This window comes from Dromaius novaehollandiae, chromosome 5 (genome assembly GCF_036370855.1).
Source record: "Dromaius novaehollandiae isolate bDroNov1 chromosome 5, bDroNov1.hap1, whole genome shotgun sequence".
NCBI lineage: Eukaryota > Metazoa > Chordata > Aves > Casuariiformes > Dromaiidae > Dromaius > Dromaius novaehollandiae.
In genome coordinates this window covers 46899993-46908753 of record NC_088102.1, presented here as the reverse complement: position 1 = coordinate 46908753, position 8761 = coordinate 46899993, and positions in this window count along the sequence as shown.

Sequence of the window (8761 nt, the reverse complement as noted above, 5' to 3'; positions counted from 1 at the left end):
TTCAGCCCTAAAGATGACAGACTGGGGCCACGCTGCTTTTTCCATGGGCAGAGGAAGAGTAAGGGGAAGGAGTGGAACTGCAATTGCAGGCTGAAGGGGAGAGTATTGGGGAACTGGACTTGCTGCAACTACTGCTGCCAGACACCAGAGAGCTCAGGTAAGCGACTGCTGCATGTCTTCCAAATAACCCTGACTTCTGTAGCAGCAGCAGCCAGCCACCAGCCTGCCTTTCTAGAGCTCCAGCAGAGACTAAGTAGGCAGCAGGCTCTCCCTGAGCAGGCTGCTGTCCCAGGCAACTCTCTGTTTTGCTTATGTCTATGACTGGCATCACCCTGAAGCTGTGAATTCTCATCTGGCTTAAAAGAAGAAAAACACCTCTGAGTGCAATTGTTTAGCTCTGTATTTACCCTCCAAGTCCTACTCAGCGCTAGAAGCTGCTTAGTTTCTAGAACCTAATGGGACTGCTGCCCCAAAGAGATGTGTGCACAATGATCTTATTTTTGCCAGGAATAGGAAAATGCTGATTTTAGAAACTGCAGATTATGAAGGTATATTTTATGAGTTGTGCTTTGACTGTCAGGCTGAGCACTAAGGAAATATCACTCTTGCTTCAGAAATGGCTGATGGGATTCCCAGGGAAAGTTACTTGTCAGGGACATGCATTTACTCTACAGCTTGAAAGGCAAAAAGGTTACATCTCCAGCTGATATTCTTGTAAATCAATTTATGACTGAGTCCCTGATGACTTTGACATGCTGTGGCATAAGCTTACAAGTTCTCTTGGTGGCTGAGGGGAGCAGCCTCATTTCTACCACAAAGATCCAAAGATTTTTGGATAGATAGCAGCCTATCTTGGATTACTGATTTCAAAGAATTCAGAACTAGATGCTTTGCTGCTGTGGCATTTTCTTTCGCCCTCCTCTTCTGAACTCCTTGCTTAGTTTCCTTGAATGTTTCTCTCTCTATGTTGCCAAATCATTGTGCATGCATCTGGGAGGCATTCCAAGTTCCAGCTGCAGAAGTGGGTCACTCCTCATGCAGACACATTTGCAGGCTTTCTTAAATGCCCGGCCTCTCGGCATAGTACTGGAGGAGCCTAAGAGGTGCAGTCCTAGCCTGTTGCATTCAAAGATTCACAGTATAGCCAGCCTGCATTCACTCTCATATATATTCTCTCTGTCTGTCTATCTGTCTACAAAAGGAGATCTTGTAATGATCGCCAGCCGAAGATGAATTATTAATTTGCAATGCTGAAGGAGATTTGTGTCAGAGCCCAGCTCTGGATGGGTGACTTGCACAGAGCTTAAAAGCATCTCTAGCTCATCTCCCTGCCTCATTCTGCATTCTGTACCATTTCTCTCACTGCCTGAGGGCAGAATGTTTCAGAAAGTTGGAGTGGGAATATTTTTATTCATCCTGTTACATGAAGTTAATCTCTTGTAGCAAAGCAGCTGTGTAATGTTTTGTATTAAATCTCATGTCTTCCCTTGGGTGTGATTAAAATTCAGGGGAACGGTTTCTTTAATTTTATTTTAGTTCCCCACCCCCATGCTCTCAAGGGGCCATTAGGCTTCGTTCTTAATAGCTTGCCTTCCCCTTGCCTCTTCAGGTCCTGCTGCACACGCAACTGCACTTCTCTGACTGATGAAGGATGAAGGCTCTTTAGTGACTTGTGCACAAGCTGCACATTAGTGAAGCCATTTCTGGCTCAGGTGAAGGGACGGCTGCTCCCTGGCCCATTGAATAAAGCCTTGGTTGGCAAATTCCATATTTGCATGATTATAGCCTTGGAACACAGTGAATCCCAGTTGGAAGGAGACCAGCTGCTCTGTCAATACCCTGGGCTTCCCAAAACTATTGCTTCATTTCAGTGGCTGTTTCCAACAATGCCAGAGTTTCCCTTCTCATCCTTTCTAATGTGCCATTGCATCTGCTTGTGACAGAGGTATTTGCCCCCATTCTGTCAGGTTAAAGAGAAAAGTCTCTTCTGTCTGCCTCTGACCCTCCTTGCCCTACTTACTCTCTACTTGGTGTCCATATCTGTGGAAGCAAAACTAGATCACCTGGAAGACCACATACAGGGACCTGATAGAGAATGAGTGAGAGGGTGTCACAGAGGGACAAGGAGGAAAAGAAAGGATTTGAGTGAAAGTCCTACAGAGAGCACAGCAGGGCTGGAAAGTGAGAGAAAGAGAGACAAAGAAAGGAAGAGAAGATGAAAGCAGGAGAGAGACAATGAGAAAAATACTCGCAAGGAGAAAGGTGGAAACGTACAGACTGGATTACAGGCTGCACAGAAGGAGCTAACCTCAGGGCTTGCAGCACTTCTTCCCCTCTGCACCTCTTCTATAGTAGTTGAAACTGTCCTAAAAGTGCAGAAGTACTTTGGACAACCCCCTACTCCCCTCTAAATCTCTTAGTTTTGACTCAGCTGTACTTTTCATGATTTCAGGATAGTCCAGCTACCATTTTCTTCTCATGTTTTTAATTTTCACAGCGATTTTTGCAATTTGTTATCACAGCCGGGATCACAAGTGCCAAAATATGTCATGAAAGGCTGCTCAAAGGGGCCGATTCCAACATGAGGAGGAGCAAGAGGCCCTGGAGCCTTTGCCAGGCTTTCCATGTTCCCCAGATTTCAAGGGCTTGCTGGATTCAACCTTCTGGTAGTCTGAAAAAGCACCTTGGGGATCTTTGAGAGCGGAACCTAGATTCTGGGCCTTCTCTGAGGGTAGCCCAGAACAACAGGAAGCAAAGAGTCGCTTCTTTTCTCTTGCTTTGTAAGCTTTTGTGATACATGTACAATAATTTAATCTCAGTAAGTATCTAAGGGCTACTGAGCTGAGAGAATGTGCGGAATTATTTCATTGAAATCAGTTTAGTTAAAACAGGGGTAAAGTTGGCTCCAGCCTTCAATAAATCCACAGTTATCTCTTCCTGATAGGAAACAGCAGCTAGTAACTCACAATGTTGTTTAAAACATTCACAGCAGGAATCAATCAGATAAGGGGCTCACACAGTTCCAACCTGTGTTCCACACTGGCCTACAAGAATCCATATTTTTTTAATTGCAAAGTATCAATATTTGTCTAACAGTCGTTCCAACTCATGAGTGTCCAGCCAGCAAAAGGAGGGGGTGTTTTCAGGTGAAGAAACCTCATGCTTGAAGTAGCTGAGTGAAGCGTGATCCTGTAGTTCGATCACAGGTTAGAAGCCCTAAATTCTAATGGCTTCTCCCCTTCGGGAAATCACTGCATATCCCTGAGGTGCATTTGCCCTCACTTGGAAGAATGTGAGGCTGATTAATTAATGTCTGTTGAAGGATTCACAAGGAATGCTTGTTTTATTCTTATACTTTTAAAAATAACTGAGCTGAACCTAGCATAAAATCTGCCTTAGTCCCGCTGCACAGCGTTCAGCAGTCTCGCAGCTTCCATACCCAGCATAGGCGCCCTATTCACTTACAAGTTCCTTTTTGTTGGCAGAAGAGCAGGGCTCTCTTATTCACACATACACAGAGAGACTCTTGAGACTGAGGAAAAAGAAGTGAAACTTGTGTGGTTCTGTTTCTGCCCTGGCTGTACGTATGCTTGGAAAGGGCATGAATGACATGTGAAGAAAGGTCTGCAGAGAGAGGGAATATATATTACTAGAGAGAGTGGTATAATTGAGAAAAAACAGAGAAGCTTTTGGGAAAAAAGTGGTGCACTTTTCTACAGCTATCACAGTTAGGTTATGGTAGCATCACAACAAGGGCACTGAATTGGATCATGAAAAATTCTGGGATAACGCTTGATGTCCAGCAACCATTTACACGCTGCATATTCACTGTGCCAGTCATAATGCTCCAAGTCGCTGACACTGTGGTTGCATTTTACAGACTTCTTATGATCATTTTTACGCAGCCATCAGTGATTGCCCCAGGGTTCAGACAGTGGACAGTCAGCACTCTCTGGATTTAATAAAATTGTATTTTATGGGACACCAGGAAGGACCTTGCACCAGGTCCTTCCCTGCCAAAAGTCACATGTTCAGCCATCTCTCAGTTAACCTGGTAGTGCCCACGTAAACTAACTTCTGCTGAACGGGGAATAGTTTTCTTGGATGACAGCTTGCTACCTCCTTTCACTTAAGAGCCCACAGGATGACTGATTTGCAGTTCTAATGACTTGCTGTTTTGCTTAACTTCTTAACCATGTTACATGTGCTTCAGAAGAACGTGCCTGGATAGGATCTTTTCTCAGGTTCAAGGGGAGCTATCACCACTTTTCTGGTTAGGGATCTCTCTATACATAGACATGAGGATCGTTTGCTTCAGTTGGCTCTTTGGACAGAGTCAGTCGGGGAGAAGAGAAGCCGTGAAATAGTTTGATGAATGGTATCAATTTACGTCCCCCAGGAGGATTCCATATGCTTTTAGCAGATGTTTAACAAGTTATGGCAACACAACTGGCTGTGTTGAAACAAATTGCAGTGTGACCATCTAACTGTTGTTGTCAGAAGTGAAGTTTTCAACACTTTCAGCTGCCCCTTGGCAGTTCCTGCTTTTCTCTTTAGGTAACTGTGAACTATGTACCTTTTCTTTGTCAGAAAAAGCATGAAGAAATCTTAACTGTCCAGTAAAATGTTACTTAATTGGAACATCTCAAGGAGCAATAAACCCTGAAGCTATGTTTATTAGCTTTTTTTTTTTCAGGGGGGAAAGGTGTTTTATAAAATCGTATGAGAATAAAAATAGCTTCAGGATTTTAGAGTCAGCTTGAGTTTTAAAAGTGCATTTGAGCCTCCTCCCTTAGAAGAGAAATGCAAATGCCAAGAAGCATCAAATCATTTGAGGATAGATGTTGAGATGAGTAAGGCACTCATCTGGGATCCAGGATCTTCTAGCTTGTGTCCTGGATCTGCCACAGACCTCTAGCATTTCTTCATCCTTCATTCTTTGTGCCTCAATTTCCTGTGTGCGAGTGGGGATAACTGTCTCTCCATATTTGTCTCTCCTGTCGTATCTAGATTCGTAGGGAAGAGGGACTATCTATTTTTCAACTTTGCGGAGGGTCTGGTACAATGGGGCCCTCCATTTTGCTTGTCCTTAGTGCATGAAAATGACTAAAGAGGGTGTGGGGGGACAGACTAAGCTTGTTTCTCTGCAAAGTTTGTGAAGTACAGAAAGACCTCAGCTGCAAATTTCCAAGGAAATATGAATGTTGAGAAGAACTTTCTCAAAGGAGGCACAGTCGGAAATTGTGGGGTTTTGGCATAAGCTCCATTTTAGGAAAATAAATAAAAAATGAAAAGATGAGCAACAAAGAGTGAAAAGGATCTTTTCCTTTCTTTTTTCCAGTTAAATGACATACGGCTTTAGGTTTTGTTAATGACGGAGACATGCTTATCATTCTAAACATGTTCATTTTGCTTTAAAAGTATCCCTTTGATGCTGAATATTAAAATTATTATAAGGAAGTCTCTTAATTGAGGTTTTTCTGGGTAGAGTCCAAGGGTATATTCAATCATTGCTTCTGGAGTTTTGGTTTGAGGCACCACTGCCAGTTCTTTTGTTTAATCTTGCAATTTCAAAGCAACAAGGGGGAGAGGGGGCAGGGGCAGAAAAGCATTTAGCAAAATTATGTCTACCTATTTGAGTATCTTACTGAGCTTGAAGTATTGTTCATGGACTGGTTAATCCTAAGAAGAGCATGCCTTTAGCCTGCTTCCCACCCTGTGGTCTGTGAGCCCTCCGTTTGAGAGACATAAGAATGTCATATGGGAAGTGACTACTAAACGTATTTTTTTTCCCCAAGAAAAACATACATGAATATTAACATGTGAGCACATAAATACGAAAACAAAATGGGGAAAAATAAATCTGTAAATGGATACTCAAAATGCAGCTTAATTCTTGATTTAAAAAAAAAAATTACCATGGCAAAGCTGCACAGGAGGGTCTGCAATATTTTTTTCTCCAAAGGGTTAGTTGTTGCTTGGATAAAAGGATTGGGAAATACTGATATTGAGAAAGAAATCAGGCCATAAACATTCTAGCTTCAGTTTTCCCAGCTGAGCCTGGGAAAGGAAAACTGGGTTGAAAAACACAGTGGCAAGGTTTTAATTACGATTTTAATGATGAAGCTTGAACAAACCTCTCGCTACCAGTACATCAACTGCCCCCTCATGCTGTTTTCCCAGGCCTGATGGAGGGGCCCTGGGAAAGCAGTGTGATAGCAGATGACACAGCATACCGATCAGGGTAACTTCAATCAGCACTGCAGGTGCCTGACACCTCGGAAAAACAAGATCACTTATTCCAGTGTTTCTGCCTGGGAGGAGGTGATCAGATACAGATAATCAGTTTGTCATCTTAAGCTCTTTGTGACTGAGATGTTGTTTGTTTTGCACTCCTAGTAGTGCCATTCAGTCTCATGGCACATTTAATAATACTGTGTGATTTCCACTGAGCACAGATTGCTCCTGCAATGTGCCATGCTTATCTGGAAAAAGACTAATATCCAGGTTCCAGCATGCAGATGCCAGAGAGTTTCCTTCTGCCCATCTGCCTAGGCAGTGAGCTGGGCTGACACACAGCCAACCTGGCTTGTGGTCGGATTATTTCTTTGTATGCCTTCACAGCAAACTGGGAAAGACGCTAGCAGAACTCCAGGGAGAAAATAGCAGGAAAAGAGAGGGAGAAGTCTGAAGGAAAAGGAAGTGGGAGGAAAGGTGGGGAGGACAGGGAAGGAAGTGGAAGGGAAACTGTGAAGTTGAGAACTAAGACATGAAGTACAGACAGGAAAGGGTTTATGAGTACTGGGTCAGCTGTAGGGAGTTAAATTCAGGCCTGATGTAATTCTCTTGAAATCCATAGTTACACGAGTGAGGAACCTTTCCCATTTTGTTTGTCTATTTCAAACATTGCAGTTTCTGCTATGAAAACTCCAACATACCAGAAGTGTAATGGGAGAGGCTATTCATATAAGGCAGTACTCAAGGGACAAGCCCTTCAGAAAACAGGGAGAGCTGCGGCTCCATGCACTTCTGGAATAGCCAGGAGAAAGTAGCTTTAATGTGTTGGGCTGGGATGAAACTATTTCCTTGTTCCGGTTTCATTTCAGCAATTTATCATTTCTATCAAAAACAGATAAAACACTCCCCTTGCAAGCTTATCTATAGTAAAATTGTTTTTTTTATCTAAGGCTGATGTTGTAAGTTCACAGAGGATATACTGTATGCTTTATATATACCGAAGAGGGTAAATCACTGCTTTAAATGCAAAACTCAACTCCGTGCTAGCTAGGGCCTCACAAAGCAGTTCCTTCATGATAGTGGAAGCACTATAAACGCGGGAAGCTCATTTTCAACAGTGGCCCTTAAATTGCACAGCTGAGCATGTAAGAGGACCATTGTATCTATGTGAGCATGTGGGAGATTTGAAAGCTGGGGTCACATATAGTTGACTTTTGTTCATTTACAAAACAGTTCTATAGAATCAGGATGGAAAACAGAAAAACACGTATAAGCCTTTGGGTGCATTACCCTGTGCATTTTTCCAAAATCGTTTCAGAATAATGATGTCACTGAAGGGGGGAGGGGGAGGGGAGTCAATGTCAAATTGACAAAACAAAAATGTCAAGGATGTTCCTGATGAGGACGGATCTTATCTACATAATCTGGAGATGTTTAAAATTGTGATGTTTCGGTCAAGGCTAAGCCCACTCAGTTTCCTAGAAACCCTCTGCATAAGATTTGCACATTAGACCACAAGACAGGGATTGGAGTCTGGTATCTAGACAGATACACACATTTGCATGGCTTATTCACCAAATGCCCAGCAAAATTGCCTGGCATGTGGGGTCTCGGAAAGGGCTGAGCGCCCGTGATAGTGCAGAGGAAAAGTGTGAGGTGCAGACATCGTTACTGGGCAGTGCAGAGCGAGGGCTAAGAGAGCACATCTTGACAGGCCCGCAGAGCACAGATGTAATCTCTGCCTAAGAGAGCCGTGATCTGCTGTTCAGGGGGTATGACAAGCCGGCCTCCTGGAAAACAGCACTGGAGTCCTTCACAAAGGAATCGAATGAGGAACAAGGCTATTACCTTGTGTCAAACCGTGTCTAATAAAGAAATGGAAATCCCGTACTCTGTGCCACAAAGACCAAGGAGAGGCAGGATCATGCTGTGACAAAAGTAAATGAATAGTAAAACAGAAATGGAAAAACACAGGCCCACACGTCACAAGAAAATATCAGATCCTTAAAATGATCAGCTGTCTTAAGCAATAGGCAATAAGGAAACATATGTTATAAATACAATCTGGCTTTGTAGTCTAGCTTTTCTATTACACAGAAATGGATTTGGGATTATAAGTGTTAAATTCTATGTATATCTCCCTATTTCTATACCTCATTAGGAAAAGGACATAGCCAGTGCCAACAAATATCTGCACCTGGGGAGCCTTGTAACTGTTCATTACCAGATATATGAGGCATTAGCCGAGATATTTGTGTTCTGGCTGTTGGCACATCTTTCTCTCTGTTGCATTGTGCTGTTAGACATTCCTGTTGTCTCTTGTTCTTCCAATGAACTTTGAGTGTCTGGATATCCCCCCCACACACACACTTTTATAGGATTATGAATAAACAGGACTTTGTATCAGTACAAGAACCTGTCTGTATGGAAAAACTTGCAGGATCTGTCTGCTGCAGGACTGCATATCCTTTAGCGCTAGCTTTGTTATTATTTGGGAGTGCAATGTTCAGCTAACCAACTCCCT